The sequence below is a fragment of the Mastomys coucha genome, unplaced genomic scaffold, assembly GCF_008632895.1.
Source record: "Mastomys coucha isolate ucsf_1 unplaced genomic scaffold, UCSF_Mcou_1 pScaffold14, whole genome shotgun sequence".
Lineage (NCBI taxonomy): Eukaryota > Metazoa > Chordata > Mammalia > Rodentia > Muridae > Mastomys > Mastomys coucha.
Window position 1 is genome coordinate 129,038,936 of NW_022196896.1, and position 20,435 is coordinate 129,059,370.

Sequence of the window (20,435 nt, forward strand, 5' to 3'; positions counted from 1 at the left end):
AATGTCTGGGATCCACTCACGATCTTCTGGATTCCTCCAAGGGCTTGGGTCACTTCTCCAGCTCTGCCGTTTGTAGCACACACCTTGTCTTCTAGGCTCCAGATGCCTGTACTCCACAGCTGCTGCTGTTCTTGGCAGTCATTCATGGTACTGGCATCTTTAAAACACTGTCTTCCACTGTAACTAGGCTTCACCAATAACCTCTCATAGGCTTTCTTCATGGTGCCAAGCCCCAACTCCTTTGCATGACCCGTTCATGCCCTCAAAACCAGTACCACCTGGGTGACTCTTACACATTACCAAGTCCTGCTGCGGTACAAGGTACAACCTTGGCTATCTCTGGAGCACAGCCTCTTTGTGCTCTCAGAAAACACTTCCCAGAAGATGTCACCTCAGTGATGCTGGTCTCTTCTTAATCACCGCTAATTTCTTAGCTCCAGCTAATCAGCATCAATGGTCCCAGTAATGTAAAGTTTTCACTTTAATAGTTCTGGTATCTTGTTAATCACAGCTGATTCTTCAGCCCCAGCTAACCAAAACCACAGACTCTTCACAATCAAAATAGCAACGGCCCTGATAGAGTCTTTAATCTTCCCTTTGAAATTTCACACACCAGGCCTCCATCCTCTGCACTGTTCTCAACATGATCTTCCAAGCTCCTATACAACATCCCATAGAGCTCTTAACAACCAATGGCTCTTCTAGCTCAAAGTTCCAAAGTCCTTCCACAGTCCTCCTCAAAATATGGTCAGGTTGTCACAGGAATACCCCACTATGCTGGTACCAATTGTCTTAGTCAGGGTTTCTATTCCTGAAACATCATGACCATGAAGCAAGTTGGGGAGGAAAGGGTTTATTTGGCTTACTTCCACATTGATGTTTATCACAAAGGAAGTCAGGACTGGAACTCAAGCAGGTCAGGAAGCAGGAGCTGATGCAGAGGCCATGGAGGGATGTTTCTTACTGGCTTGCTTCTCCTGGCTTGCTCAGCCTGCTCTCTTATAGAACCCAAGACTTCCAGCCCAGGGATGGCACCACCCACAAGGGGCCCTACTCCCTTGATCACTAATTGAGAAAATGCCCCACAGCTGGACCTCATGGAGGCACTTCCCCAACTGAAGCTCCCTTCTCTGTAACAACTCCAGCCTGTGTCAAGTTGACACACAAAACCAGCCAGTACAATTAGTAATAAAACCACAGAACAAAATTTAAGATGACATCTTCCTTATAGCTGAAGTCGCCACACACACACACACATAGACACACACACACACACACACACACACACACACACACACACTGTGGTTGCAGGACACAGTGAACTCAACCTTGACCTGCCCCAGAACCCTCCCAGCTGGCCATCTTTTATAGCACTATGCAGGCTGTTTGGGGACGGAAAGACACCAAAGATACCAGTGGTCCTATCTGGTACCGGACCCTGGAACGTACAATACCAACCCCCGGAGCAAGAGGCGCCCACCGGTGCAGCTGTGGCAAGACCGTTAAGGAGAGTAACCAACGACGGTCTTGATTAGATTGGGTCTGATCCTCAGGAGGGAGTGCATTCATTGTACTGTAACATGGTCAATGGGAAGTCATAGGCCTTAGGGGAGAGCCCACGCGAGTTATTTTTCTAAGTGGCCATGTTGTTAAACTGCTTTCTAAATATTCATGTTTATAGCCATAGGTTCGTGCTGCTTCCAGCTTTGTCCAGAGAAGCTTCTTATTGTGGTGTGTAGTGATTAGCGTAGCGACACATGACTGTTCAAAGGGCTGAATCACAGGTGGGATGCCCATCCCATCCCCCAAGGTTCGGGGAACATCCCAGATCAGGGATAGAGAGGATGCAGGAACAAGAGTGTGGGGAGGAACACTGTGGAGCGGTGCTTTCTTGACATTACATGGCTGTTGCAGAAAGCAGGTGTGATGAAACACTCAAGGCCTGCATAAGCTCATGCTAGTTAAAAATTCCAGCAAGGAGTGCACAGGGGCTCCCGAGGCCCACCCTTAGCGATAAGGAATGCACAGGGACTCCTGAGGCCCACCCTTAGCCAAGGAGTGCACAGGGGCTCCCGAGGTCCACCCTTAGTGGAGGAGCTCTTGATGAGGACTGCTAGGAGATGGAGAACCACTTTCCTTAGGACTGTGACCACTGTCCGGTACTCAGTGCTCCAGTAGATGACGACCATGCACATCTCCACGTGGGCAGCATTAGTTTGGCTCATTAAAAATATTAAAAGTAAAGAAATAATTATAAAGGAAAGATAAAAAATAAAACAACATCTTTTCAAATAGAGCTAAGTCCCACGAAGCGAAAACAAAGTCAACTCAGTGAAAGCAGCAAGGTCGGGGCTTTCTAGGGAGCCTGGACTCTGCTTCGTATGCATGCTAGCAACACTACAGTTTTCAGAAACAACACACTAATTGTGTCAGTTGGGTAGAGCTTCTAGGGGCTACGGATATGTATAACTCAGTGGTAGAGCGCTTGCTTAGCAGGCTCTGAGTTTGAACAAAGAGAGAAAAGTCTCGGAGACTGGAAGTGTACTCTGAAGAGGTGTGTCTTTTCCTGAGACCCAAATGATGCGCAGAATCTAGGTTTGTGAAACCCAGGAAGACATTCCATATAGAATATATAGTAAGCTCAAGATGTCTGAGGCTAAACTGAACTTAGAGTGTTTGGGGAGTGACAGGGAGCCTGGGGAAAAGACAACAAAGAAAGGAAGTTGGAACTTGTTCAGCATCTTACTTATTTTAATAAAATGTCTTAGAAGTCCCTTGCCAGTACCTTTCTGTTATGTGCTGAATTTTTCTATTGCCCCTACCTTATTTTTTATTGATTCCCTTACATTCAAATGTGATTGTGTTACACAGTATTACAGTCTTTGTAAGACAATTCAAACCATATGAGGTCATAAAGGTGAAGTCCCCATGATGGTGTGTGTGTGTGCGTGTGTGTGTGTGTGTGTGTGTGTGTCTTTGAGTCAGAGTCTTTTTGGTATGTATCTTTGGATGTCCTGGAACTCTCTGCATAGACCAGATTGGCCTTGAGCTCACAGAGATCCTCCTGCCTCAGCCTCCCAAGTGCTGGGATTAATTAAAGGTGTGCATCACCACTGCCAGTGTATGATATATTCTTGCTCAAGAACAGACAACAGATAATCCTCTCTCCACTGAATGGAGAAAGTCTAGTAGCTAACCTCCCACAGCTACGAAGAAGGCTCCCATCGGAATCCCACCGTGCTGCAAGCTAATGTTGGCACCAGCTCTAGCTTATGATAAGTATTCCTTAGCCCTGCCTACACCCCAGCTCAGGGTACTTTGTTAGAGGAATCCAGGTAGATGAATAGACATACAGTGACTGCATAACACTGTGCTGTTTAAACTTTTAGTTTGTTTAGGTATGTTACATGCAGTCTTTTGCTCTAACAGATAGTACTCAGTACTATGATAAACACCATTATGGGTATAATTCTGTACATTAGAATCACGAGATCTGGGCTGGAGAGATGGCTCAGCGGTTAAGAGCACTAGTGACTGCTCTTCCAAAGGTCCTGAGTTCAAATCCCAGCAACCACATGGTGGCTCACAACCATCTATAATGAGATCTGATGCCCTCTTCTGGGGTGTCTGAAGACAGCTACAGTGTACTTAACATATATAAAATAAATAAAATCTTTTAAAAAAATAAAGAGGATATACTTAAAAAAAAAGAATCATGAGATCTGTAGGAAAAGTCCTTGAGATATGTATGCGTTATATATTTGGGTATTGTTCATTTTAAATTCTGGTATACGATTCCAAGCAGGCTTCTGGGATTTGGTGATTTCAAACATCACCAGCTGACCTCCGTTTATTCTTCCCCCTCCAATGGACCATTAAATGTTTCGTCTTAAGGCATATTTTCGTGTGCTTAAAAGCCATTTGCTTTGTATGAACGAGTGTCTCTGTGTGCTTGCTTATGAAGTGTCAGTTCATGCCTCTTGTCCAGTTTCATTAGATTACTAAGTTTATTTCTAAGGAGAATTCATTGATGTTGATTTCTCTGCACACCCGGGAGCCAGTGATGGCCCAAAAGTGGGAAGGGAAAAGATCTTCACCCTCGGATTTCCAACTGCAGAGCCCTGGCTTTGCTGCCTAGTTAGGGACTGTCATGAATTTGGGTTCTTCGCTTGCACTCTGGGTTGGGAAGGTGAAGCAAGTGGATCCCAAAGAAGAATCCCAGAATTGTTCTTTCTATTTTTCCACAATCTCCAGGTCCTGCGTCACTACTGTGAAGCTAAGGCATGCTCCCTTCTTATAAGTTCGACCGAGGAAATCCCGAGGTGGTCATCTGTTTACAGCTGATGATCTGTTTACAGGTAATGATCTGTTTACAGCTTCGTACATCCCTCACCCCGATGCATATTGTAGCAGTCCTTGTTAGAAATGTGTTTCTCCCTTGTTCTTGAGGTGGGATGAACATGAGAGTATTTCTACTGTACATACTACATGGTGATATCCATGAGTAACAGAGCACATGCAACTAAGAATAAGTGTATGTAGACTATTAAGGGTATCGCATTTTATAGGACTTACCTCATAACTCTTTGGCCTCACCTTACTTCTTATATAGACTTACATAGCACACATCACACATTAAAATAGATACTAGAATTTATGTTTTCCATGCCTTAAAAACAGTAATCAAAGAGCTATTTTCTTCACTTGGAACAACTACACAAAGAGAGGCTAATGACAGGACTATTACTAGCAAAGCACAGAGTTCTGGGAACCACACAGTCATACATGCTCAGTTGCTCTCAGCACACAATGAACAGTAGTTTTGGGCTTACCTAAATCCACTCATGGCTTTCCAGAGTGCAGAACCTGCATACTCTGCCTTTAAAAATAACTTGCAAAGAATCCGAGTGGGGATGGAAGTAACCTTTATAAAAACATAAAAAATCATGTGCAGTGAATTTGAAGGCTTTCTTCAGAAATACTTAAATAATTCAAAGCCTACAGAGATAGGAGGGCAAAAAGGCCGCGTTTCCTTTGAACACCGCACCGTCCCTGTGAATTGCAGGACACACGTTATTTTCATGTTCTTGTGTGGAAACAAAACCTTGTATGTTGGTCAAGTATGTTTGCTAGTATCTTGAAATCGAGAGTGCAGGAACAACACGCAAACCTAGTCTTAAAACCCTGAATCCACACTCCAGCCTTCATGGTGCTATGTCATTCCTTTAGAAGTTTGCAGGGACATTGCTGATGCAATTCTTGAGTGGCCCTTGACATCCGTGTCATAATAAATGAAATATGTCCATGAACAAATTGTTATGCAAATGGTATGTTAACTGCATATAATAGAGCTATTTTACTCCCTTTATCTATTAGCAACAGAAACAAGGACCTATGCTCCATCCCAAAGTTTTCCTTAGCTGTGCTTTTTAGCAAGAGCCAACTTTAGAATCCAATTAAACCCATGCATGGAGGAATCAGACTCATCCCTCAAAGCAAATCAACACACATCTTCCTGGTGATCTTATCTCCCTTACAGATTTCCTTTTCCGGCAGCAGCTCAAATTATCATGGCATTCCCTGCAGAGTCAAATTTTCATACACCGTGAACCAGGTGCGATAAGCTAGAGAAAGAGATAAGGCTAGGTATGTATCCCTGCTGTAACAATACAAGCTGACAGACTCTAAGAAGTGATTTACCCATGGGTGGAATTTCAACAGGGATGGCAGAGAGCCCAGACATCGACTGCAAAATGAATAAATCTAGATACTATAATTGTAAATAAATAACAGCAAATTCAGGTAGGAGCTTCATTGCTTCTGCTGTAGATCCCAGCCCGTGAGTGGGGCATAGTACGACCTAGAACTAACCAAGACAAAAATACTTCCATATGCTAGATGCCATTGGGAGTAAAGTCTTCCTCCTGTGCCCCTGTCACATCCTGGGCTTGATTTGAGAGGGAGGATGTTAGTCTAGACAAGAATTACAGTATAGAAGATATCTAACAGCAATCGATTAATTGAATATTCCAAAATGGCTAGCAGAAAAGGTTAGAATGTTCCTGACATAAAGGATAAATATATGCAGCCATACCTATGCCCGTTAACCCTCATCTGATTAATACTTTTTTATATATACACATATTGCACTATCACAATATCATAAATATGTTCAGTTGTTATTCGTGGTTAGAAACTAAAATCTTTAACAAAAAGCTAGAGAGTCCATTGGAGGGTTAGGTAAAACCGAACTCTAGGTTGTGATCTGGTATGGGGAGCACACCAACCCCTGTTTCAGTTCCTTATCTTTCGGTGAAATCCTGGGCCTGGTCATGCCTGGGGAGACTCACCTCTGCCCTGTTCACACTCAGTCAGGGCATTATACGTGCAACCATATCTAGGCTCTTTGTCTGACTTCCTCCTTCTTCCTCCTTAAGCTAATATTATGTCTGTTTCTGTCCCTTGGTATGAATAGGTCATTTCAGAGAGGCAACAACCAACGATCCTCAGGGTTTTTGTACTTCCATCTGACAACTTACAAACTGGGGCAGTGGTCATTTAGCCACATGAGTCCTCAGCTATGTAATCTACAAGGTCCAACCTCACCTCTTTTCTTGACACTTTTGGGAACAGCTGAATTAAGTTTTTGTTGTTTGTTTCTTGCGTTGGGAAACCTGGGTCATAGCGATGTAAAGTTTTACTTTGCAATGAAAGTGAAAGCTATTCTGAAACCTGGAGACCAGAAATGGTTAAATACTTGTGACATTAACTTCATTTCCAGCTGCTGTAATAAACGCAATCTTTTTTTTTTTTAATTTTAAAGATCACGGCCTTTAAAAATCATCTAATAAACTCGGTTGACAAGTTTCATCAAAGTGCTTTCCTCCAAGCGATCTCTCTACTCTGACTAGTTTCTCTTGATGAATAACTAGGCTTCAGCAACGCAGGCGCTCTGGTCTGATCCGTTTGCTTCCCATTTAGAACTGAAAGGGAGGGGAAGCGCTCTGGATGTCTGGATGTCAAATTTCAAGATAGGCTTAGTTTCACAGCTGGCTTCTCTTTTCTTTCAAGGACATTTTTATTAAAGCTTTGAGAATTCCAACTCTATTTTTGAACATAGACACTCTCCTTAAGGTTACCACCCCCACCAACTTTCTACCCCTTCCCACACAACTTGAGATTTCTCCCCAGTGAGTTCAGTTTGCTTTGCTTAGCAAGTTGTGGAAATGAGGTCTATCCTGCTGTGCGGATAACCTGACAGGGCAGGCTAGGAAAACTGATTGTACAAACAAACAAACAAACAAGCAAACAAGCAAACAAACAAACAAACAAGCAAACAAACAAACAGGCAAACAAACAAACAAACAACACAGTTACAAATTGGGCACGACTCTAAGCAGAGAATTCTTAAAATATGATGTCTGATAAATATTTTAAAAGATAGCTTCTCTTTTTAGCTCACTCCTCCATTCAACAATAACAACAAAGGATTTTTGATGAGCTGTAGGCTGGTGGTACACAGCTGAGCCGTACACATTTTCCTACCAATATCTAGTTGCAGAAAAGGAGCCGGGAATATCAATAATGAGAGTCCTTCATGCTTTCTTCACCCTAAAAATCTTAGTGATATTTTTAATATTTTCATTTAAAAGATTCTCAGGTCTCCAAATTAAAGGGAGCCCTTTGAATAAGCCGTTTAAGCATCAGGCCAGGGTTTGTAGCACAGATATGTTGCTTTGCATGGTTTTATAACCAAGACATACATATAGCTGATGCTGCCTCGGTGAGTCGGTTAAGGACTAGAACCAAACACCAAAATGTCATTGATACTTTAAGAAATACACAGACAACTAGCTCCTGGCCAGTGTTTATGAGGCAGTTGGCCAACACAAGCCAACCCCAGTTGAACAATCATGTGTGCCTTAGCTTGTTTTCTGCTGCTGTGATAGAACCACTCCAACAAAAAGTGAGGCGAGCCTGGCGGTCAGGATGTAGGTTGGTCACATTTTATCACAGAAAGCAGAAAGAGAGAAGAGGAAGCAAGCGAGGCCAGGCTATCAGATCTCCACGCCTCCCCTAGTGACGCACTTCCTCCAACAAGGCTGCACCTACCAAAGGTGCCACACAGTGGCACCAAGCCTGGACCTAGTGCTCAAATACATGAGTCTGGAAAGACGGTTTTCATTCAAGCCACGACAATGTGATTACTACTTTTATAATAATAATTTTGTTAATCAGTTCTCGTACCAGTAGAATGCCTGTACCACAGGTTCTAGGTACCCTGTGTCCTCCTTCTCCCACAGATGGCCCAGTCCTCCAGGGTAGTTGTGAGGACTAGGGGAGTCGTCTACAGCGATCAACATGTCTAAATCCTACAAACAGATGTCCTGCGAGCAAGCACCAGCTACTGTCCAGTCCAGGGCTCCTGATTTCCAGGATTTCCCACTGGGCAGTGTTTCGAGTAGACTAGATCTAAAACATCAATATGTAACTGCCTAATTCATTGTTCCCTGTGTCTCCTGCCATGTCAGCCCCAGGTAGCCACAGGCGCTCAGTCCCAGACACTCCCTCGGGGCTCAGAGGGAGATGAGGTTTTCGGTGGAATCACACCCTCTTTCCACGTAAATTTTTGTCTATGATTTAGTCCCCTCCCCAGCCCTCTCCCCCTGATTCTTAACTCAAAGCTGACTCGGTTATAAGAAACTACTTTCTTTGTAGCGCCATTACAGGATCCTACTGTCTAGGACACCAGCTGTACACTTTGGATGGGGTTTTTTATTTCTGCCTGGCTAGTTTCCTGACATTTTTTATCTGGTGGGAGTGAGGGAGGGGGAGGAGTCAGTTTGCTTAAGGGGGCTGGCTCCTGGGAGTTTGACCAGTGAGTTCATAGACAAAGGTTGAACATTTTCTTCTTCCCCCTCTTCCTCTTCTTCCTCCTCCTCCCCTTCTTCTTTGAAAAAAGGGGGATCACAATGGTGGGGAACAGGCCTGGGAGGACTGGAAAGTGTGTGTGATCAGGGTCCAGGATGCGAAATTTCCAGATGATAACAAAATATTGCATTGGAAAAAAGACAGAAATCTATACCGTGCCACCTCATCTCTTGGTGTTGCTTTGCCTCCTCAATGCTCTGGCAGGTCCTTCAGGGCCCTGCCACTCCTGCAGCTTCTTTTAGTTAAACCTTGTTATTCCCTGGGTGGTAGATGACTCTGCCAAGCTCCCTCAACAAATCCCCGTGCTACAAATGAAGACAATAAGCTTGGATGTGTTAGCCATCTTAGAAGTCACAGAACCATTTCTTTCCAAGCCTTGTGCCCTTGCCATTCTCTGTGGTTCTCTTGGGATTCTGTCTGACACTGATAGTTGAATTAAAAAATTGAATTGCAAAAGGAGAGTCTTTTTATATTATTTGACATGTACCACTCCTTATGGCCAATCATCCTGCTTCTGACGATTTCTACACAACATACAAAGTGTGCATTCTCATACACTATAGGATTTACATTCTTTTACTTAAAATTAATTTATTTTCTAGTAAAAAAAAACCAACTATATCATTGTAGTTTTTCAATTTTTAAGCAAATTGTGCCACATTTACATAAAAATATGATCAAGGAATATCTTCTGGGGGAAACATCAAGTGATAAAAATACTAAGTTAATTCTAGTTTTCTTAATAACTTCTGGCTGGGCTCAGTTTATTCCATCTTAATGAAATGTGCAAACAGAACTATCAACAAGTTGCTATGCTAGGTTGCAAATGGCCAATAACCATAGTTACTATTAGAAGATAAAAATATTTCTGAGACTTACTATAGTTTAAAATTTTCTCTTGAAACTTATTTATGACAAAGGTTTTCTTCCTATTTGAGGGATTTTAATTCCATAAATTACTGTCTTAGGGTTTCTACTGCTGTGAAGAAACACCATGACCAAGGCAACTCTTATAAAGAAAATCATTTAATTGGGGCTGGCTTACAGTTCAGAGGTCAGTCCATTACCATCACAACAGGAAACATGACAATGTGCAGGCAGACCTAGTGCTGGAGAAGGAGTTGAGAGCTCTACATTTGGACTCATAGACAGCAGAAGGAGACTGTGTGCCACTGGGCATAGCTTGAACATCTATATGAGACCTCAAAGCCCACCTTCACAGTGATGCAATTCCCCCAACAAGGCCACCCCTAGTCCAACAAAGCCACACCTCCTAACAGTGCCACTCCCTATGGGTCAAACCTTCAAACGCATGAGTCTATGGAGCCATCCCTATCCAAACTGCCACAGTGATATGATTCTGCTTTTGAAGCAGAATACTTTGGCCTCTATTAGGCCACAGTGACAGAAGTCCTTGGCAGATTTCTGACAGTCATATTGAAGGTCAGTTATAACGGATGACTTCCCGTAACATCCTCTTTGACTCTGATATGGTGCTTTTATTGGGATTTTTCTTCCATGAAACAGAATGTAAAGAGTCTTAAATATATTTATTCTTTGATGCAAATGACTTGGACATGTATCCTGGGAAAGCACGTTAGATACTGAGGATCAAATAGATTAGAAGCCAAGCCTCTGAAATCACACAGTGGAGGTGCGAAGACAGACAGGAGCCTAATAGGCAAATACCTCACGCAGTTCTTTCCACCTTGTGGTAATAAAGGAGAAATTGAAAAGCAAAACCCAATGAGCTGAAAGACAACCAGGACTCTAGAATGTCTGCTTCCTGCTTCAAAATACACCATTTGCCATTTTCTTGAATCTTGGCATTCCAATTCCCCTGAATCACTGAAATAACATCCTGTCTTTTACAGCAGAGCTATAAACTCAGTCCAGTTAAGACCGTAAAGTAGGTAAGATTGGCCTAAGTCATTTATTTATTTATTCATCCAAGCCAGCATCTATTATATTAGTTCTGGTACACTCTTTTGGAAGACCATTGCTGTAAGCATGTGAAATTATTTAGAGAGAGCCTTGTGCTTCCAAGGAGGCTGCGATAGGTCAATATTCTCGCTTGAACAAAATGGAAAACATAATAAAAGTCATTTTCAAAAGCTTCTAAGGGCCAGAAAAGCTATGAAGAGGAAGTGAACTAAAATCTAGAGGGAGAGGGAGCTGAGGCGATCTGATGATTGGCGGCAATTTTTCTCTCCAGGTGTCTGTCAGTTCTGGGAATGCACAGATGGTTGAGCTTGACCCAGGTAGAGGGACTCTGCTGGGAGCAGAGGACCCAGCAAAAAGCATGCTAATCACGTGCAGCTCTGGGGACTCAAGGAGTTGCAGATGTGCGTCTGGTTTTCCACATTGTACTGAAATCTCCCACTGTCTCTTCGGTACTCAGAAAATGAAGGCTCGTCAGGGAATCAGCCTGCCTCAAATATACACCCAGTTTCTTTCTGAAAAGATTTATTAAATCTGCAACTTGTATGAGGCAGGAGACCAATAAGTGAGATGGAAACCTCCGAAGGGCAGAATGGACCGCCTGCGGTCTGCTGGTGCAAAAGAGACAGTCGCTGTGCTTGCTGGGAAATCATTTGAGTAGTCATGCCTGGGAACATGTTGAAATCTGAGGCAGATGGACTCTTCCTACAACTACAGTTTAATTCCTAATTGGTTTCAAGGATTAGTCTCTGCCATATGCCAACCAGGGTGTATTCATCAGCATGGGTTGCCGTAAAATGCCATAGACTGAGTGTCCCAAACAACAGACACTCAGACTCACGTTTTTCACAGTTCTAGATGGTAGAAAGTCTGAGGTCAAAATTGTAGTTGATCTGGCTTCTCGTGAGGGAGGGCGCTCTTTCTGGATGGAAGATGGCTGCGGCCCACTGTGGCCTTTCTTGGTTTGTGCTCCTGTGCAGGAGGGAGAGGGAGGACTTGAGGGAAAGTTGGGGTGGGGGGAGAGTTTTCTGTTTCTATAATGACACTAATCCTATAAAATCAAAATCCCAGTCATATCCCCTCATCTCTTATTAATACTTCCTTTGAAACCATATCTATAAATACCGTCATACCAGAGAAGACACAACTCGACCAATAACAAGAGAATATTTCTGTGGACCATAATAATCTCAGGAATTTCTGAGAGTCCTTTCTGTGCTATATCCTACTTGCAAACAAGAATTACTTGACCTATCAACAAGCATGGTCATAAGACCAGGCATAAGTGGGGAAAGATCAATACCTCTGCAAAGGTATGCAGATCTCTGTGAGTTCAAAACCAGCCTAGTCTACATAATGAGTTTCAGGACAGCAGGGCTACACAGAGAGAGACCTTGTCTCAAAAACAAGCAACAACAAAAAAGAGAGAAAGGAAGGAAGGGAGGAAGAAAAAAATTAAATCAAATGGACATATAATTCACACAACTGACTTTGAGACAATTCTATTTGGTGGCTTCTGGCTACCCAACAATGGGACCAGCTGCTTGCCTCCCTACCTCCTAACATCTCCAAAGGTAAAATAACAAAGCAAGAAATGAAGAGCTACACGGAGCGGTGCCTTCGGCATGAAGTGACTCTAAGTAAAAAGAAGAAGTCACCATATGCCTGAGTCAGAGCTCCTATATTCTTCCTTAATATTTGTCCTCAATAATGACTAAACACACACACACAGAGACGACGGGGGGGGGGGGGGGGGGGGGGAGGGAGAGGGAAGGGGGAAATAGGAGGCTAATAAAAGGGCCTGGGATTCATCAAATACCACCATTCCGACGACTGAGTTCACTTTGTGTGAAAATTCTCCAGCTGTGCCCAGGCAGGAAAAAACTTTAGAATGAGTGTGTAAATGAGTCATGAGCTGTCTACAAGTTGCTATTCAAAGCACACTGTTAGGGAGAAGGACAAGACAAAGCCGGGGTGGGGAGCTGGGGACAGGGCGGCTTTGACACTGCACAGTAAAGGGGAGGGGAGCCGAAGATGGAGGGTACACAACCACGCCCCCCACCTCTGAGACAAAAGAACAATGGACCACTAAAGCAAGGAGGTTGTCCTGTGCGTAGACAGTGTGGTTATCGGACTAGAAACAGTACTGATGGCATAATCCTGTAAAAATGAAAATAAGTGATAAATTCCTACCAGGCCATTTCTATGAAATAAGAAAAGAAAATTTTTACACACATGAGTTGGTTAACAGCTTTTAGACTCTGTAAGAACTCTGGAGTAGAAACAGTCTATGCGTCCCGCACCCCCAACATAATTATAATCTTTCAAGCATTTGAGAAAATGAGAGAACAACTTAAGCTGGCAACTTGAGAAACGAAGAACAGTAATGGATCAAAGCTAGAGGAAGTGAACAGGTCAAGTGGTCACGGGAAGGAGTGAACGTGGATGAAAGAGGAGAGCGTGTTCTGAGGTGAGCGGACACATTCAGTCACAGGAAACAGAAGGTGGAAAGCCAGAGGTCAGAAGAAAGTCAAAAGGAAATTGAACGGGCTGAAGAGTAAGTGTTAGAAAGGAAGGCCATGAAACTGTGTGTAAAAGTGAAGGCTGGGGGGCTGGAGAGATGACTCAACGCTTAAGAACATGGGCTGCTCTTCCAGAGACCTGGGTTCAATGCCCAGCCCTCACCTGGCAGCTTACACCTGTAGCTCCAATTCCAGGGCCCCTGGTACCTTCAGACGTACATGTGGACAAAACAGCAATGCACATAAAAATAACAAAGAGCAAGCTGAAACTCCTGAATGCTGGTGCAAAGATTCAAACAGGCATGGAAAATCCAGGGCAGTCTTAACGGTCCACCGCCAAGTGGGATTTATTCTTATAATATAAAGTTTGTTCAATATTAGGAAAATCATTAATGTTACATCAATGGCTTTAAAAGAAAAAAATGACCCTCATAATAGTCTCCATAGATGCTGAAACAAAACCTATGATAAATTTCAAGGTCTACTACAATAGAAGTAGTAGGGCAAAAGGAATTGATCACTCCCTAACATGTTATAATTAACATGCATGGACACATACGGTGATGGGCAGTACTGGGAACTGGGTAGGACTTAGACTCACCAGGGAGATGGGTGTGCCAGGGGTGGGAGGGAGGGCCGGGTTATCTTGCTTGCATAAACTGAAGTGGGAAGGCATCATTCCTTAGGTAGGGCATGCTGGCCTATAAAAGGCAGAAAGAGCACCTGAGCTCTATGCATTTCTGTGCTGCTTTCTGTTTTGTTGCTTTGTTACACTGTAGTGACTAGTGGCTTCTTGCTGCCATGCCTACGACTCCCTGGCAATGGAAGGTTGTAACCTTAAACTACCAGCTAAATAATCATTCCAAGTTGCCTTTTGCAGGCGTTTTGTCATAGCAATGAGGAAAAGAAACAGAGATACATAATGCACCAATCTATCATGTTGTTAAGGAGAGACACTGGAGTTTTCCCATGTATATTAGGAACACTGCCACTATTAGTATTTAACACTGCAGGAGAGTTATTAGTCACTGAATTATGCCCTGTAAATTGAGTAGAGGCATACAAATAGTTTTAAAACAGTAATAAGGATTAGTTCCTTATTATATATCTAGAGAAGTAGTATATTTTGAAACATTGTAAGAGGTCAAATTAACTAGAGAGCCACAGCAAATTATCAAAACAACATGGGGAACTCAATAGCCTTCATATGTATACTCAACGACAAAACACTATCAGCTCGGTGACTTGTAAACAACAGAAATGCTTCAGAGTTCTGAAAGCTGCGAACTCTAAGGGCATTGTTCTGCCAGAGCCAGTGTTTGCTGAGGATATGGAGTTCTGGCCTATAAAGGACACCTTGCTGTGTGCTCACACAGTAACAGGGACAAAGGATTTCCATGGTCTCATTTTATGTAGAAACTAGTTCTATTTATGAGGGCTCCATGCCTAGGGCCTAAATAACTCTCCAAAATGCCTCTTAGTGCCATCATTTTAGGGGCCAGGATTTCAACCTATAAATTTTGGACAACACAAGCATCCAAGCATGCATATCTAGATAATATACCTCTCATATTTCACAGGCATTACCTTTCAAGGAACTTTAGGTATTTCGAGAAATTCTTTTTCATTATAAAAAAGATTGTTCCTTACAATACCGTTGACAACCGCAAAATACTATCAACATCCTTAAGTGATCATATAGACAGAAGAGAGTGTGAACAAGCTAAAACCCATACATCAGAGGCTAGGCAGCCATTCAAAGGAGCTAGCAATAGCTTATGAAACCATAATGAGGTAGTGTCTCCACACAGTGAGAAGGGCTGTGATCCAAGAGATGAGTGGTGACCCGTGCTGTTGACAATGTCAAGGAAAAGAACTCTCACACCATTGGCACTATAGAAAACAATATGAATTTTTTAAAAGCTAAAAGTGGAACGAACATATGACTCAGTGATCATGTTACTGAGGGAAAGGATGCCATTGCATGAAGGAGTTCTGCATTTCCACATTTGCTGCTCGAAAACAAACTACACCTTTAACCTATGATTGGATAAGGAGAATTCGGTAAACCACAATGAGATTCTACCCAACCAACCAAAACAAGGGAATCCTATCTTTTGTGGCCTCTTTGGAACTTAAGATCATTATGGCAAAGGAAAAACCCAGGTAGATAAAGCTTTGATCTCATTCACATGCAGAATCTAAATCCTTTAATCTCATAAAAGTTGGAAATGAACTGAAAGGAGAAGTGAAAGGACTGGAGCTGGGAAAGGCACAGAAGAGGCAGAGAGAGGGTTGTAGAGAGAGCAGATGTGGATAAAGCTTGAGATGGGAATATCTGAAAATGTTACAGGACCGCCCACTAATTTGTGCAACCAATGGGAGTTCAAGTCGGTACTAAAGTTTGAAAACAAAGCAGAGAGGAGACTGGTGCTGCCAGAGTCTGAGGCGAGGAGGGGGAGGGAAGAAGGATCACTGGCTCCTAGGTTACATCTTGTCCCTAGGCAGAGTGACTAAGACAGACTCAATAAACTTTACCTTTAGAAAAGCTCCTAGGTCCTGTGAAGGTTCTGTGCCCCAGTGTAGGGGAATGCCAGGGCTAATAAGTGGGAGAGGGTGGGGTGGCAAGCATGGGGAGGGGGGAGGCAACAGGAGTTTGTTCTTGTTGTTTTTGTTTGTTTGTTTGTTTGTTTGTTTGTTTGTTGGAGGGGAAACTGGGAAAGAAGAAATCATATGACATGTAAATAAAGAAAATATCTAATAAAAAAAAAAGCTCCTCATAATTGCCAGGGAGACAGAAATGTTTAATCTGCTTTTAACATTAAACAATGTACATACATGTCAGACAATGTAACAGCACTATTCTTAGTAGATAGAGTATTTATGCTTTTATGTATCAGGTAAACAATACACATTTACTTTAATAACAATGCAGTGATACTCAAGAGCCTTCCACAGACAGCATGGGTTAGGGTTTGTACAGAACCTATGTACAACTCCCCCGCACATTCTAAACTGCTTGTAATGCTTAATACGAAACAAATGCTACATAAACAGTACATGGTTTAGAGGATAATGACAATAAAAGTGGTCTGTATTGTTCAATAGACAAAAATTTAAAACTTATCTGTACATGTGGCTGTTTGAAGCCATGCATTCAAATCTGGGGCTATGGACACGATAGGTGCAGTTTTAAATGTCAGGACACACACGAGGTTAACAGTCAGCTTTTCTTTTCTTTTCTTTTCTTCTTCTTTTTTTTTTTCTTTTTCAAAAAAAAGTTTTGGTTTGGATACAAGAGAACAGAAAGTATTCATTGCTTTTTATTTTTTTTTGCAATTTTTTTTTACATAAGCTATAAAACAGTACACAATACTTATATAGATTTCCCATTTGAACACAGTTATAAGGAAAATCAGTATTTAGGTACCAAGTGAGAATCGTTTAATCTGAGAACTACAGGTTTATAACCAATGTCTTTTGATAAGAAAGTCTCTCCAAATACTTCCCAGACCCATGCCATTAGACTAGCTTATTCTTAGGCCTGCATGCAGGGGTTAGTTACCTCCTAACCATGCTCCCACCTCAATGAGCACTAACTGTCCCTAGTTATTTTCCCATTTTCTGAGGTGAAAGTAGATTTAAATCTACTTTTTTAATGATATTGAGACTAGCAATATGTTATGGAAGTCACATCTCATTTTGTCCCGTAAACATAGAATCTGTAGAATTATTATAAATACTGGTTATGCGTTAGGTAAGTAGTGAAGAGGAAATCGCCTTCAGTGTGTAAGGGGACCCCGGAGGAAGCACAGGTCACCTCTGGGTGCAATTGCTTGCCCGTTTTGTGTGCTCCTTTTCTCTTGCCAAGGCTTGTATGTTGTCTCAATTTGCCCCAAGGACTTACTACAACCAAACCTATGTCCTGATGACTAGCTATTTAAGTTGGAATCTCACAAGTTTGGCTTGTGTGGTGGTTTGAACAGGAATGCCCCCACAAGCTCAGAGATTTGCATACTTGGTCATCAGGAAGTGGTACTACCTGACAGGGATCAGGAAGTGTGACCTTGTTGGAGTAGTTGTGGCTCTATCGGAGGAAGTGTGCCACTGAGGGCCAGCTTTGGGTTCCGAACACTCAAGCGTGGGGCTCACCGTCTCTTCCTGCTGCCCATGGATCTGCATGTAGAACTCTCAGCTCCCACTCCAGCACCCTGTCTGCCTGCCACCATGCCTTCTGCCATGGTAATAATGGATGTAACCCTGAACTCTAAGCCAACCCCAGTTAAATGTTTTCCTTTATAAGAGTTGTCCTGGTGTCTCTTCCCAGCAATAGAACAGTGACTATGACAACTTGCTCACGCTGGTTAGCCTACTTTCTATGATGTAAGTAACTGACTTAAAACTGAATTTACTTCCTCACTTCTGCTTCAAGACCTCAGACAAAACCTCTGGGTCTTGTTTTAGACACCAGGAGGTTTGAAGTCATCGTGACCACACAGAGAACCTCAGCTGTTGGGTCAGCCTCTGGTAACAGTCAATCAGTTATTCCACGTTTTTGTTTATTTCTCCCCTCCCCCTGTCATTAGCGAGAACTCATCTTCTACTGACATTTAAAAATCCACAGAACTGCGGTTCCTAAACTCATTTGTCTCCATCTAGGTTGTGACCACAAGCAGCAGAAACAAACTGGCTGATTCAGGCAGAAAATTACTTAATGAATGGATACTGAGCAGGTCACAAAGCTCCGTAAGAACTTGAGAACCAGTCTCGGAGCTTCCAAATTAGGCTTCCAAATTAGTCCTCTGAGGAATGTGGGGTCCCTTTGTTGTTACAGTGGGCACAAGTAGCACTTGGTACATTCTACTACTCTGACATGGGAGCCAGGATAGTGCCAAGAGACCATGGAGACTGATGCACATGTATGTGTGCATGTGTGGTGTGTGTGTGTGTGCAGTGTGTGTGTGTGTGTGTGTGCATGTACATTTGTGTGTGTGCAATCCTATATAAAATAAGGTCTATTATTATACACAGTTGGTGTCCACAGTTAGACAGTGAAAAGTTTCACAGTCTGTGGTCTATATGCTGGAGACCGGGAAGGTGGTGGTGCATGTACAGGCCTGAAAACTAGACGACTGGTGGTCTAGACACTAGACTGAACCTGAAAAATTTCAGATTCACGAATACTGAGAAGAAAAAAAGATTGATGCCTGGGCTCTGGCAGTCAGACAGGAGGCCATTTCCGTTTTCCTCAGCCCCTAGTTGGGCTCTTAGTGGCTAGGATGACTTTATGCATGGCAAGGAAGAGCAGGATTCTTCACCCGGATGTCTGAACATCCAAGGCCTAGCTGAAAAACACTTAACTGCCTCCTCACTGGGGATGCGTTCTCCCCCCACCCCCATGCTCTTTCTTTATCTTCACCTAGTTTAAAACATCCCATACTTTGGGCAACTTCTTTTTTCTTAGCACCCAACGACTACATAGGACTTCAGTGGGAAGTAAAGCGTTAGGCTAAGAAGGGCCTTGCAGCCTCTTTAGCTCCCTAAGAAATAAACCAGAGGAATCAATGCTAACGTCTGGCACATTTTTATTATCAGCAATTATGTTAGGCTGTGGCTGATTTGGCAGTGCTACGTTGTGAAGCTGAGACTGAAAGATGAGCTTAGGTCACAAAGTATCAGAGCAGACCTTCCTTCCCGGAGTCGGCTAACTGCAGGTTGCTCTGTGATCAAAACCAACGCTCAATCAAGACCTCGTGTGCGGCGCGCCACCTCCCTCTCTTCTTCACGGCCTCAAATGAGGAAGCAGCCTACAGAACAGGGAACAATCTTTGCTACTATACACTTGACAGAGGGTGAGAATATAGAGATGTACTGGTCATACATCCCAGAGAGGGTTAGCATGTAGATGTACAAAGAACTAAAAACAAAAGCAAAATCATCAAGAGACCATCAAGTCTGATTTTAAAATGGGGGATGGAACAAAAGAGAGTTCTCAAAAGAAGAAATACAAATAATTTATATATATATATATATATATATATATATATATATATATATAATCTTGACATGTTTTCAACATGCTGAGTCATCACCTTGCAAAATAAAACTGCTTTGAGATTTCATCTTGCCTCAGTCAGAATGGGGAAAAGAGGCAACAGTGTTAACATGGGTGTAGGCGAAGGAGAGAATGTGTTCATTGTTGATAGGAGTGCAAACTGGTGAGTAGCTACAAAAATCAGTGTGGAGGTCCTACAACTAGATCTGTTCTGAACACCTACACCACTGTTGGGCATACACTCAAGGGACGTTCTATCTTCCAGCTGAGCTGCTTGTTCATCTGTGTTCACTGGTTGCGCCACAGTAGACAGGACAAAGAAGCAGCCTAGATGCCCATCAAAGGGCGAATGGAGGGTGCAAAAGAGGGCACGCATGTCAAATACATTACTATTTGGCTGTTTAAAAAAAAAAAAACACAAGCTGGGCAGTGGTGGTGGCACATACCTTTAATCCCAGCACTTGGGAGGCAGAGGCAGGCAGATTTCTGAGTTCGAAGCCTGGTCTACAGAGTGAGTTCCAGAACAGCCAGGGCTATACAGAGAAACCCTGTCTCAAAAAACCAAAACAAACAAACAAACAAAATCACAGAATTTTCAGGTAAATGGATGATGATGGAGATAATTATTCTGAGTAAGATTGTCTAAACCCAGAAAGACAAATGTTGCATGTTTTACCCAGAAAGGCAAATGTCACATGTTCTGTCTCATATGTGGCTGCTAGCTTTCAATATTTACATATGCGTTTAAACTGGAACATCCATAGAGGCCAGGTAACTACCATGAGTTCAAGACTGATTACAGATAGCATAAATGGGGATGAAGAATAATGGAGCAAGCAGAACTTAGTGGGGTGAGTGGTGTGGGCAGGGTATAATAGCCCATGGAAGGATAGTTAACATTAAAGACTTTGAAAAATATCACAGAGACTCTTACCATTACAGAAGATTCCTAAAATATGGGCTGGAGAGATGGCTCAGCGGTTAAG